The 14,080-nt window shown below is 37.2% G+C and overlaps 2 long non-coding RNA genes across 4 annotated transcripts in view; one reads left to right on the top strand and one right to left on the bottom strand.

Moving 5' to 3' along the window:
• The first annotated feature begins 1,850 nt into the window (after nt 1-1,850).
• The window catches only part of LOC143226724 (uncharacterized), a 165,170-nt gene continuing 152,940 nt past the window's right edge, over nt 1,851-14,080 (top strand). Inside the window, exon 1 of one of the 3 annotated variants that reach the window (XR_013014723.1) lies at nt 1,851-2,177. This is a non-coding gene — a long non-coding RNA (uncharacterized LOC143226724). The remainder of the gene's footprint in view (nt 2,178-14,080) is intronic. The other 2 variants (XR_013014722.1, XR_013014721.1) reach the window with 2 other exon arrangements.
• Nucleotides 6,761-14,080, bottom strand: part of LOC143226723 (uncharacterized) — a 137,861-nt gene continuing 130,541 nt past the window's right edge. The window contains exon 3 of the long non-coding RNA XR_013014720.1: nt 6,761-6,894. This is a non-coding gene — a long non-coding RNA (uncharacterized LOC143226723). The remainder of the gene's footprint in view (nt 6,895-14,080) is intronic.

Below are 14,080 nucleotides of genomic sequence, written 5' to 3'. Positions count from 1 at the left end.
GTATCTCAGAACGGCTAGTATGGGTATTAACGTTTCAACCTTCCTAGAACGGTCACAACTTTATTCTCTGCTTATCAATAAAAGTGTTAATACCCATACCAGCCGTTCTGAAATACATTTTTAAACTAATCTATTATAGTTACGAGAACTAAAGCTTGAATATTCATAGTATAATTAAAAGAATTGCTAACAAGATAAAAACGTCACAACACTAGACAGATATATATATATAATTACAAAACATATTCATCCAAAGTCTCAATAAGTTCTTACCATGGCTACAAAGTTTAAAAATTCAGTCTTCAGTCTAGAAAGAAAGGATAAATTACAAGATATCTCGATTCGCATTCAGAATTAACTGTTACCATGGTTACAAATTTCTTTTTTTCTTTTTAATATCCACCACGGAAAAACAACAACTATAATGCTGAGAAAACTTCGAAACTCAGTTTAGTATAGAATACTTGAATGATTATCCGAAAAATATTTTCTCAACCCAAACGAGACCATTGATTTAAAAAACAACAAATTTAGTATATATTCCAAAGAAAAAAACTTGCTTCGAAACGTTTTTGTCCCGCTCACAAGAGAGCAGGCCAATTTCAAACACTTCAGTTGATGTTGACAGCCTAGAGGGGTGATAAAATGTGGAGGAAGAGAAAGGGAAAACTTAAGTCTGACAACGTAAGACGATCTCTTTCATTTGGAAAAAAAAAAAAATCACTCAAAAACTGGGTCCTGATGAGAATAACAAAAAAAAAAAAAGACGTTTACTAAAATATGTCATAAGGATTTGAATTGTGCGAAGACTACCCGAGGGATATCTGTGGTAGCCGTCCCTAATTTACCGGTGTAAGACTAGAGGAAAGGCAGCTAGTCATTACCACCCGCCGCCAACTCTTGGGCTACTCTTTTACCAACGAATAGTGGGACTGACCGTGACATTATAACGCCCCCACGGCTGAAAGGGCGAGCATGTTTGGTGTGATGGGGATTCGAACCCGCAACCCTCCGATTACGAATTGAGTGCCTTAACCACCTGGCCACGCCGGGATGGTGGAAAGGATGTAAGAGATTTTAACGTTGCGTTTCATGTTGTTGTGGTCTCAGTAATGGAAGGACGAAGAGACCCATCTGTATAAACTTTTGCCATGCGCAGTTAATTCACTGAGTTAAAATGAAAGAAGGCGAAATAATTGGAGGAGGATGGTGACAAGAAAGAAGAAAAAAGCCCGCAAACAGACAATTCCATGATGGATTACTTAAATCCTCTTGGCAAGAAATCGTCCTCTTCTAAGGTTGGTTGACCCATCACCTTCGCAGTGACTACTGCTGCGACCCACTGTCTCAAATTGCGTTTCTTTAGCTGACTTTGATTACGTTATGGAAATGGAAATGATTGTGTTTCAGTGCTAAGTATCATCTAAATTTTTAATTGGTACTTTAGTATGAACATAGAGGCACAGCATGGCCAGTTGATTAAGGCACTCGACTCGTTATCCGAAGGTCACAGGTTCGAATCTTCGTCACATCAGACATGCTCTCCCTCTCAACCGTAGGGGTGTTCTAACGTTACGGTTAATTCCACTATTAGTTAGTAAAAGAGTAGCCCATGAGGTGGCTTTGGGTGTTGACGACTAGCTGCCTTCCCTCTAGTCTTACATTACTAAATTAGGGACGGCTAGCGCAGGTAGCTCTCGTGTAGCTTTGCGCGAAATTCAAAAACAAACAAACATTATGAATATATTGTGTTGTTGTGGACTGTGTTTCCAATGTTTTAATTCTAATGTTAACTGTCGCCCGCATAACGTTAAGATAAAATAAGTTTGGAGCCAGCCTAGATTGTTCTAGGTGATGCACCAAAGTCTAGCCACTTTAGGAAGCATCTTGAAACGAGGCTAGATTATAAACACAAGAATCAGTTATCAGTGAGTCAATGTTTAATTTTCACTAGTCGATTGTCAGTAAAGTATTTAGTTTCAATGAAGTATTTGGATCAGTGTTAGTTATTGCATAGCTGCCCCCCCCCAGTAGCATGTCTGCGGACGTGTACTGCTAGAAACCGTGTTTCGATACCCGTGGTGGGCAGAGCACAGATAGCCCTTTGTATAGCTTTGTTCATAATAACAAACAAACAAATCAACATAGTTGGTGGATTAGCTGTGAAACTCGCACAAGTAAGTTTATTTTCATGTTAGTCGTAGTGCGATAAGCGTTCACTTTGAACGCCGTTTGTAAACTTAAGCCTACAACTTAGTACAAGTTAGGGCTACGTATAAACTTGAAGAAACGTTGAGAAAGAAACAAACTATCTTGTTATCATTACGTGGACTGGGCTTCGAATTATTTTCGCCAAATAATTTAAAGGAACTAATCCAACAAAAAAACAATATGGCTTTTGCTTCTGCGCAAATCACGATGAAGAAATCAAAGAAGGAGGTTAATATACACATAATCGGGACAAGCAGAACGGTTTCGGATTACAAAAACAAAACACCTCTTTTCTTGTCCTCAAAGTAATAATACGTAAAAAAATATTTATCGTTTTAAACTGAACGTTATTCATAACAAAACCGTTACAAAACATTATTTCGTTTTAACATCACTCAGTGTTCTAATTTGTAAATGTTTCATGATCTATGGTTGATATTTTTCCGAGCTGAAATATTTTGTTTTCAGCATTTTTTTCTCACACGTGACACAATTTTCACGGAAAGCAAGACAGCCCCTTGGTGGCTCAGTGGTGAGTCTTTAAGCTTCTAACGCAAAAAAATAGAGTTTCGATACCAGTGGTGAATAGAGCATACATTATGACCCTTTGTGTAGCTTTTACTTTAACAACTAAACAAACATTCATACAGAACTACCTGCCTCATCCCTGACAATGGGTCCGGCATGGCCAGGTGGTCAGGGCGCTCGACTCGCAACCCGAGAAATGCAGATTCGAATTTCCGTTCCACAAATATTCTCGACCTTTCAGCCGAGAGGCGCTATAATGTTACGACCAACACCACTATTTGTTTGAAAAAGAGTAGCCCAAGAGTTGGCGTTGGGTGATGATGATTTGCTGCCTCGTGTTGCTTTGCGCAAAATTTAAACGAAACACAGGTCTCTCCTCTGGGTGACATTACCAGGGGTTCTCTGTCCTCCACGTGATCTGGCGTTACAATCTCACAATACATTCTTTCCCTTTAAATTTCTCGAATCTGACATCATGACCACGTCATGTCAGAAAGAATGAAATAATATGACAGTAAACAATAAAGGTTTAACTATATGCCCCTCGCTAGTACAACGGTAAGTCGACGGATTTACAACGCTAAAATTAGGGGTTCGATTTCCCTCGGTGGACTTAGCAGATAGCCTGATGTGGCTTTGCTATAAGTAAAACACACACTTTAACTATATTTTCGACGTAAAATTCTGAGATAAACAACAACTCCTGATTTCATTGTTTAAAAATCTGATGCTTATAAGCCGTTTCTAAATCTTCTTCAACGTTACCGTTTCGAATTTCACGAAATCTTTGCAAGTGAAGACTGCTTCTTAAGCCTCCATTCTCATCAAAGGGGACATACAAATATGGGTTCTCTTTTTATTTTTCCTACCTACAAATAAAAGCTTCCAGCCTTCCCCATCATGTCTACTATTTGACGTTCAGACTGCACATTTTTTTCTTTTCTCACCCTCCCTTTAACAGCACCGCCGTTCACTTTGTAGTTGAAGCCTGGGATATCCTACAAAAGGGCACCTTTATTTTTTTTTCTAAGTAAAAGAAAAACTGTTACCCAGTCTCGCCGTATTCACAAGTAGATAGAGAATTTATTGTTGGTGTACGAATTGGAAAACTAGCTCTTCAAGCGTGCCAAATAAACGCTTCCGTGGGGAATACTGTGGAAATGCTTTTTTAGAAACAAGTCTCAATACGTATCACGTGGACGGAAGAGTGAAGACCAGCGAAAAAAAAAATCTAAATGTTCTAATGACGAAAGAAAGGACTGTATTTTTAAATTACCCTATGCTAACTTTGTAAATAATAATGATAGCTTAGAGCATAACATTTTATGACAATAATGGGATAAAAAATACTAATATTTATTTTTTGTAAACATACAACGCAAAAATCCAGGGTTCGATTCCCCCTCAGTGAACATAGCAAGATTGGCCAATGTGGTTTTGCTCTGCAACGAACGAACTTACAATTATTCTAATAAACTCGTGTGTGTGTGTGTATTTATATATATGAAACAAAATTTATTCAAATAATCAATTAGAATTTCATGTATTATAGAAAACTAAGTAAAATCATTTTTAATGTTAAGAGTGTTATTAATAGAGGTGGGTTTGATATTGTATCATATTAACACTTCAAATATTTTTTTCTCAAATCTTCCTTTATTAAACCTGAGGGTCGAGGGTTCGAATCCCTGTCACACCAAACATGCTCGACTAAGTATTTATTCGACTTCAAATTTCAACCGTGGGGGCGTGATACTGTATCAATCAATCCAACTATTCGTTGGTAAAAGAGTAGCCCAACAGCCGGCGGTTGGCGACGATGACTAGTTGCCTTTCCTCTAGTCTTACACTGTTAAATTAGCGACGACTAGCGCAGATAACCATCGTGTAGATTTGTTTACAGTGGTAAAAACTTATAAAAACATTTCAAGCGCATTTTATCCGTCGAGAGTCGCTGCTATCGAGGTGTTTCTACTCATATCAGAACTCTTTTGAAATATTTTTCTATCTTAACGTTTCATAATTATTGCCCACCAGTGGCTCGGCGACATATCTGCGGATTTACAACGCTCAAAACCGGTTTTCGATACCCGTGGTGGGCAGAGCACAGATAGCCCATTGTGTGCTTTGTGCTTAATTCAAAACAACAACAACTTCGTAATTATCTGCATTCAAAGGTCTTGTATAAATTCGACCTCTGTTAGCTTAATACAGTTCGCTAGATAGAGAAGTTTATAATTCCTCAATGTCATATAATATGGAGTCTGCCTAATCAATACTTGGTCACGAGAACTTTATAACCTATAACTTACGATTTCCGTCCCATCATCAGGTAAGACAATTTAAACAAAACACAATATGTTCTTTGGTAAATGTTTTAACGACTCTGAGTTACGACGACAGCTTACCTCGAGAGATGTTCTTTCCAAACTTACAAAGCAAGCGACCACTTGCGGCAACAGTTTTTTTAAACATACGTATGATTTTTAGCGTTATAATATTGTTTAAAGTCTTGTCATATAGAATTAACGGGATACGTTTGCAAAGAAACATGAGATATGTTCGGATATAATACACACTATGCGATGTAGGTGTTAGTGTCAAAGTTTTTTTTTTTTAAGGGCTCCGGGGGTGACAATCTGCAGCTCAATATTTGTCGTATATACGCGACAAAGTTCTTATCGGTACCTGTTGGCGCCAGACGGACGAAATTTGTGTTGTTTATATACACTTTGAGTTAGTTAAAATAACACGAATCTTGGACAGATACAAACGCGACCAGACACATATCATTCCAGAAGCAGTATACAAGGATTGTTGTCGGTTTCACTAACGCTTGACGCTTTTCCCATTCAGTCCATTCAACTGTTTCACTTCCTTAACGTGTGTTCTCTCAAAGGGTTATTTTGTTTTGAATTTCACGCAAAGCTACGCGAGGGGTATCTGCACTAACAGTGTAAGACTAGAGGGAAGGCAGCTAGTCATCACTGCCCACCGCCAACTCTTGGGCTACTCTTTTACCAACGAATAGCGGGATTGATCGCACATTATAACATCCCCACGGCTGCAAGAGCGAGCATGTTTGGTGCGATGGGGATTCGAACCCACGACCAGCAATATGTTTAGAGGCTTACAACACAAAAATCCCAGTATCTGATTCCCAGCCGCAGACACAATACAGATAACCTGTTATGCAGCTTTTCGCAGAAGACAAACCCGAATACTCATACACCCGAAGTCCTCATTTTAATGGTTTATTTGTTTCGTTGAAGAGCGAAGACATGTTGGATTACCTGCTGTGCCCACCACTGGGAATGGAACCCCGAATTTTTGTGTTGTGAATCCTCAAAATTATCTCTGAATTACCACCAGTCAGTTTTAGTGAAATAAATAATGTATTTAAAGTAAAGTCTGGTTTGTACGTAAATAATACACAAGATTCGAAGAATCCACAAAACATCTTAAAATATTCCAAAAATATCCTACTTTTTGAGACTGAAAAGAAAGATTAAAGTAAAATTCCTAAAAAATCAACTTATGACGTTTTTGAATAAATAAGGGAAGGATATGTAACCAGGTTTCCACAAATCATTATACCCCCCCCCCCCCATAGCCACAAAGTGCTAAGAGCATTTCTGCGGTAAGGTATTGCAGAAAAATAACCTCCGCTCTGCCTAGTTTCCTTCGAAAAAAAAACATATATATTTATATAAGTCATAAAAATCGATAAAATGTTTGATATTTCGAACTAGAATAGCAGATGAGCTAACCAACTAAACCAAATACTGAAACATAACCACATCTAATTTAGAACTGCTGACACTACATAGGGGCGTTAGAGAGTAGCAATCGTCGCCTATGTGGTTACTCTTAAACATGTAGGAGTCTATTGTCAACTGAAAATGGGATTGCCTTCACCAGCATTTTGCAGATAGAACCTTTTGATACGTAGCCCGGCACGCAACACCGGTTTAAAATAAAACAGTGAAAAAGAGATAAAGTAACGGACAAAAACATCACATTTCTGGTTATAAAAAAGTCACATTTTATTAAAATATCGTAAATAATTAAACGGTAAGCCTACGAATTTGCAACACAAAAATCAGGGGTTCGATTTCTCTCGGTGGACACAACAGATAGTCCGATGTGGCTTTGCTATAAGAAAAGCAAACACACGTATAAATAATTAAAGTAATAAAACAAACAAATAAACAAAAGTCAAATCAACTATTAACTGACAATACATGACTTCTACACATTGACAACACAAATCGCACTGGATTTTCTATAAGTATGTTTGTTGTCGTACTTACTGTCCTGACAGTTATCACTGGATCTTTTCACACACTTCCACCACAACTTGTATTTGCGAGTGGCATGTTTAGTATACATGATTTTTTTTGTTTGGAATTTCGCACAAAGCTACAAGAGGACTATCTGTGCAAGCCGTCCCTAATTTAGCAATGTAAGACTAGAGGGAAGGCAGCTAGTCATCACCACCCCCCGCCAACTCTTGGGCTACTCTTTTACCAACGAATAGTGGGATTGACCGTCACATTATAACGCCCCAACGGATGGGAGGGCGAGCATGTTTGGCGCGACTCGGGCGCGAACCAGCGACCCTCATATTACGAAGCGCACGCCTTAACGCGCTAGGCCATGCCAGACCCAGTATACATGAAGCCGTTGTAGCAGATCCTCGAACCACATTTATTACTGTTTATAATCTCCATGGAGGATGGAAGTAAAAATGTTTTTACTGAATACGAGTCTTACTAATCTACAATGGCTGTGACTTTCCACTATCCACGCTGTCTTCAGGGATACAATTTTTATATATTACTCCATTGAAAGTGATTGACATATTAACCTCAGAAAAAAAAAAAATCCAACAATTTATATCTTTCTCTTAAATAAAGAAACAGGAAGAGTTTGTAAATACATGTGTTCGTGTTTGCATTGTTACTGTTTTTCGTGGATCAGTGAAATAGCTAAAGTCGTGTGAATGAGTTGGATTGAGAAAAACATGAATTACTGTCAACCACATTGTTTTAGCACCTATATAATTTCAAAACATCACGATGCGATGAGATGTACCTAGTGTAGAACGTTCTTTGTTTGTTTTGAATTTTGCGCAAAGCTACACGAGGGCTATCTGCGCTAGTCATCCCTAATTTAGCAGTGTAAGACTAGATGGAAGGCAGCTAGCTAGTCATCACCACCCACCGCCAACTCTTTTCCCAACGAACAGTGAGATTGATCGATACATTATAACTCTCCCACGACTGAAAGGGCTAGCATGTTTGGTGTGACGAGAATGCGAACCTGCGACCCTCGGATTTCGAGTTGAGTGCCTTAACCACTTGCTATGCCGGGCCCAGAACGTGTTTTATACAGGGAGTTCGGAAAGTCACTGCGCACTTATATTTATTATTAACATACAAAACTACACAGTAGTTTAAGCCTAATCACTTTCTAAAAATTTCAAGAAAGAATGGGAAAAAAAAATCTTATTCGTATCTCACTCATAATATTGTCACACTGTACAAAACGTTAATTAGTTAAAAACAACAACAACTGATATAACACAATATTTAATCGACAAACAACTAGAAGTAAATACAGTCTCTGTTACACATTTTATCTTATCATGCACTCAGTTTGTGTTTACGTTTTAACATAGAAGAATAAAAACCAACAGACAGTTGAGAAAACAATGTACAATACAACTACGGTAGTAATTGTCAAATATTTTTAGAACTTTCTAATTATTAGTCAATTCTGTTTTATTTTTTATATCATTCATCACAATAACATTGTGCTAACTTCAAGGTTGTACAAATGACAGCAGCGCTGCAGGCAGAAACTGTTGTTGAAGCAAAGTAGCTACATATCACGTGATTTACTATGACGTAAGAGGCACAGCAAGCGTACTTTTTTCTCTGCACGTTGTACTGCAGGCAATATAAAAGCGTTGAAAGACTTTTGAAGGTTATTGGTGGCCTAAGGTTAAAAGCGGATTCATAAAATTCTGATTTGAGAAGATTGTTTTTACACGCACATGCACATATACACTTAGCGAGAACGGGAGAGAAATTCCAATCACGTATGAAATTATTTATACTTAAGAATAACTGAAGGGGTGTGCAAACCAGTTTTTGTATTACTTGTATTCTGAGAATATTTATTTCAAGTAGTTTTTCGCTTTAAGAATTATAAGGTATATTTATGAATCGTGTAGGTTCTGCTAAAGGCATAGCAACACTTTCCTCAGAAATAACAACGCTATCATAATAAATACGGAACTTAAAATATTGAGCTCTGTGTCAGTCAATTACAATAGACTAATAAGGTATATCAACCCTACATTATAACCCGACTTCTTATGTCACTCTGCTGCGCCGATAAGATATATAACCTTATAACAACCTCGTGCATCAAATAAAACACTTTGCTGAGCCATTGAAACTTGTAATTTCTATTTATTTATTTAGATACCGTGATTATTTAATAAAATAAGGTATTCCCTATCATAACCTCATTTCGTTACACTTACATCAAAACCTCGGTTGTTGAATACACATGGATATCATAAGACATAAAGCGTCCTTTAGAGTAATCTCCCTTTTCAGACTAACCTGTTGAGTTGTTTTCAGGGTATATTTTCCAATGTCACATTTCTACACAAATATTTTCCTAATTCGGATTTATTTTGAGCTAGTTTTGTAGTTTTTATCGATCCTTGTCAAACTAAATCACATTTAAATGTTCGTTTGTTTGTTTGTTTTTTTTTAATTAGATACTTCTCTGTCTAGATAGCTCAGTTATGTAAAATAATGTAAATACTACGTTGGATAATAAATTTATTACCTTCCCTCAATAATCAATGTGTTGGTCACGTTGACTTTAGCGTCACCTGTTGATATATTTCTTTATTTATCTGTTGCATTTACCAATAATTACTTCTATTTAAGCCTATTTCGTAACTCATAGACTAATAATGTTAAAACTTAACCTTATGAACTTTTAATAGCAAAGGATACGATTTAGCAAACTCATCGTTTGAATCGCAGAATATTACACACGCGCAATAATTAATAACAATATGCGCGAAAATGTAAGAAATGACCAAACATGAGAAGTGTGGCGCTAAAATTTATTATTAGTAATCTCCATTGCCTGTACTAGGTATGTGATGATATGGCAACGAGCTAGCTAGCTGGTCGTAAAATAAACCAGTAGAAGTTTACGACAGCATTTCAAGGAATATTGAACCTATAGTAACAACATTTGCCTGTCCGGGCAGTTGTAGCTAACAGATATAGTATAAAACTGATAAAACAATACACTTTAATCTTTATAAGAAAAAATGTAAGCAAATTTTGAAGTAGCTGTACTTATTTCCAGGTTATGCTAAATTTTAGTTAGGCTCTAGGAGATTGGTCTGATCGACCAAGTGCAGTGGTGATTTTGAAAGCACAAAACAATGGGCTATTTGTGCTTTGCCTACCACGAATATCCACTGATTGGAAGTAACTAATACTTCAAGACGGTTTTTACAGTATAAATATGCCGTGTGTCACTTTTAGCCTACGACGTCAGCGACACGTTGGGCGTTGGGTTCGAAGTCCAAGGTCAATAAAAAAAAAAAAAAAAGTACTATTTAGTACCCATGTGCACACACTGACTCACAGGTGTGCGCGTGTGGGTAGGAGAAATATTCGATACAAATATGAACGATCTCACATTGGATCAAAAAAAAAAACAACAACTAAAAATAAGGCCCACTTCAACAACTGTACATGCTAACCACTCGTAAGCGTTGGATTATTTTATTTATTTGTATTTTGTTAGGGGTATTGAGAACCATTAAACAAAAGTATAAACCTTGTATACGACGAAAACCATGCATTCAGTTTTTATCACGTTAAAATATGTTGATAACAAGAATTCAGAATCGGCATGTGTTTACCTAGATAAGTAAAATAAAATAAAAAGGAAAATTGTTAACAACAGGCTTACCGCGAAACGTTAAAATCAGTCGAAACGTAAATTAAGTCACGGCACGGCTCGGTGGTTAAGGTACTTGAGTTGTATGTAATCTGAGGCTCGTGGGCTCGAATCCCCGTCACACCAAATATGCTCGCCCTTTCAGCCGTGGGGGCATTATAAAGTGACGTTCAATCCCACTATTCGTTGGGAAAAGAGTATCCCAACAGTTGGTGGTGAGTGGTGATGACTAGCTAGCTGCCTTTCCTCTCGTAATACGCTACTAAATTAGGGACAGCTAGCGCAGATATCCCTCGTGTAGCTTTGTACAAAATTCAAAACAAACCAAACCGTCGTGTCCTTACTATCGTGTACGTATCTAATTTTAATTCTCATGTAAATCAAATATTTTTACTTTGACAACAGGTTTCCATATGTCGATGCTTGCTCGTTTCTTTAATAATATACACATAGATCTGGGAATGTGTTCAGTGTCTAAACTTCTATCATAGCTTTGTTAAATCAGGTAAATAACTGTGTACCTTCCACTGCAGAAGTGTTCAGATGTAAGCCTTTGTGAAATAAATATTAATTCAGTCTTGATGCTATACGAGTGTATTTGTGTTTTGGAAGTCTTCAAATCATTATTACAATCATATTTCAACACGGTAAAGCTGTATTTGTAAATGTCATATTGGAATGGTAAATAAAACCTTCTAATGATACGGCGGAAGATCGAATTAAAACATAAGCCTTTTCTCTAACATTATGTCTCTACAAATGGTTCATCTTCGTGCTTCGGTTATTTATTCATGAGAATATTTGGAGATAAATGGCGGGAAAAGGAGAGGTGATCGACACGATAAATGAACCATGTATCGATGTGAACTGAATAAAAATAATAATCATAAAGTAATAAACGATTTTCTGCTTAATAGCTACACAAATAAGTGATTATATTTATTACTTTTAGTGTTTTGTTTTCTACAGTATGTGCGTATTTTGTATTATGATAGCAACATTGTTCAACGCTTCGTATGTCACGCGCAGATGGCCCTCGTGTAGCTTTGCGCGAAATTCAAAAACAAAGAAATCGTACGCACGTGTATAATTATTGGAGGAAGATGTCTGCTGCACCTGACCCTCCTGGGTATAAACATATACCCAAACACCATAGAGAGAGTGTATAATTATTGTTAAAAATAAGCTAACCAGATCAAGAAAAGTGCCTATGTTATTAAATCATATCTTATATCATTTATTTGAATTAATCGAGTCACAACACAACTAAAACTCAATAATAATTGAAAATTACATTTATTCATCAGCGTCATCACTTACTATGAACGTCATTTTCAACCGTGATACCATTACTACGTTCATGTAGAGTTAAATACTTCATACATTAGTAACTAAGCCAACAGGGCCCGGCACGGCCAAGCGCGTTAAGGCGTGCGACTCGTAATCCGAGGGTCGCGGGTTCGCATCCCCATCGCGCCAAACATGCTCGCCCTTTCAGCCGTGGGGGCGTTATAATGTTACGGTCAATCCCACTATTCGTTTGTATAAGAGTAGCCCAAGAGTTGGCGGTGGATGGTGATGACTAGCTGCCTTCCCTCTAGTCTTACACTGCTAAATTAGGGACGGCTAGCACAGATAGCCCTCGAGTAGCTTTGTGCGAAATTCAAAAACAAACTAGGCCAACAATGCAAATAACTTTCACAGGAATAAGCAAATATATTATAAATATTATAGTCAATTATATTCATGCAACTAACTAAATTAATGTTCTTAAATGTTAGTAAAAATTAGTTTTAAAATGTTCAAAACTATCCATGGTCAATACTATTAGACTGGCCGTGGCTAATCCAAACGAAATGAAAAAAAAGAAATAATAGTTTGCTTTGAATTTTGCGCAAAGCTACACGAGCGTTATCAGCGCTAACCATCCATAATTTAGCAGTGTAAGACTAGAGGGAAGGCAGCTAGTCATTACCACCCACCGCCAACTTTTGGGCTACTCTTTTACCAACGAATAGTGGGATGGCCCGTAACATTATAACGCCTCCACGGATGAAAGGGCGAGCATGTTTGGTGTAACGAGGATTCGAACCCGTACCGCTCAGATTAGGAGTCAAGTGTTTTAACCACCTGGTCATACGGGGCTAGAAATAATAGTGACCATGCTTCATTAGTTAGTTAAAGAGTGAAATAATATATGAAGAATTTTAATATGGTGTTAATAGACAAATCATTGATATACTAACTCGAACATGACTTTTGATAATAGTGCGTGAAACTGAATTGTTTTTATTTTTAATTAACAAACAATGGATGAAAATATGTCCACGCAATTGTTTCATGTTAGGTCTAAGATGTGTGCTATTTTTGACACAAAAGTTCAACGCATTCTTGGGGAAATAAACTTCCAAAACAACTGTCATAAGTTAGCCCTCCCTAATTTAAGACTCAGCAAATGTCTACGAAATTATTTTAGAAAATAAAAAACCAAGTAACGCCATAAAGTATTCACAGAAAAACAAAAAAAAAATGTATTACATAATTAAGGAATACAACCTGAAATACAACTGGTACGAATCACGCAGTATTTCCAGTATTACAACTCAAGTGTTGGTACGAGTCACGCAGTATTTCCAGTAATACAACTCAAGTGTTGATACGAATCACACAGTATTTCCAGTGATACAACTTGAGTGTTGGTACGAGTCACGCAGCATTTCCAGTAATACAACTCAAGTGTTGGTACGAATCACGCAGTATTTCCAGTAATACAACTCAAGTGTTGGTACGAATCACGCAGTATTTCCAGTAATACAACTCGAGTGTTGGTACGAGTCACGCAGCATTTCCAGTAATACAACTCAAGTGTTGGTACGAATCACGCAGTATTTCCAGTAATACAACTCGAGTGTTGGTACGAGTCACGCAGCATTTCCAGTAATACAACTCACGTGTTGGTACGAGTCACGCAGTATTTCCAGTGATACAACTCGAGTGTTGGTACGAGTCACGCAGCATTTCCAGTAATACAACTCAAGTGTTGGTACGAATCACGCAGCATTTCCAGTGATACAACTCGAGTGTTGGTATCGCCTGTACAAATATGCAATATAATTCTTCCTTATTTCAAATATTACCCATATTGCAGTGGAACTTTTATATATATATATATATATTTTCATATATTATATATTCTTATAACGTGTGATGGGGAAATACTTTGGATTATTTCAAAAAATAACGAGACTTTCAATCCAGGTAATGATACAGTATTCATTCATTTCTTCGACAATACTTGTAATACTATGTTCACTTGTAAGCCTAACTTCAC

The sequence above is a fragment of the Tachypleus tridentatus genome, chromosome 9 (genome assembly GCF_004210375.1).
Source record: "Tachypleus tridentatus isolate NWPU-2018 chromosome 9, ASM421037v1, whole genome shotgun sequence".
Classification (NCBI taxonomy): domain Eukaryota; kingdom Metazoa; phylum Arthropoda; class Merostomata; order Xiphosura; family Limulidae; genus Tachypleus; species Tachypleus tridentatus.
The sequence above is the reverse complement of the archived record's forward strand: the minus strand, read 5'-3'. Positions and strand labels throughout refer to the sequence as shown.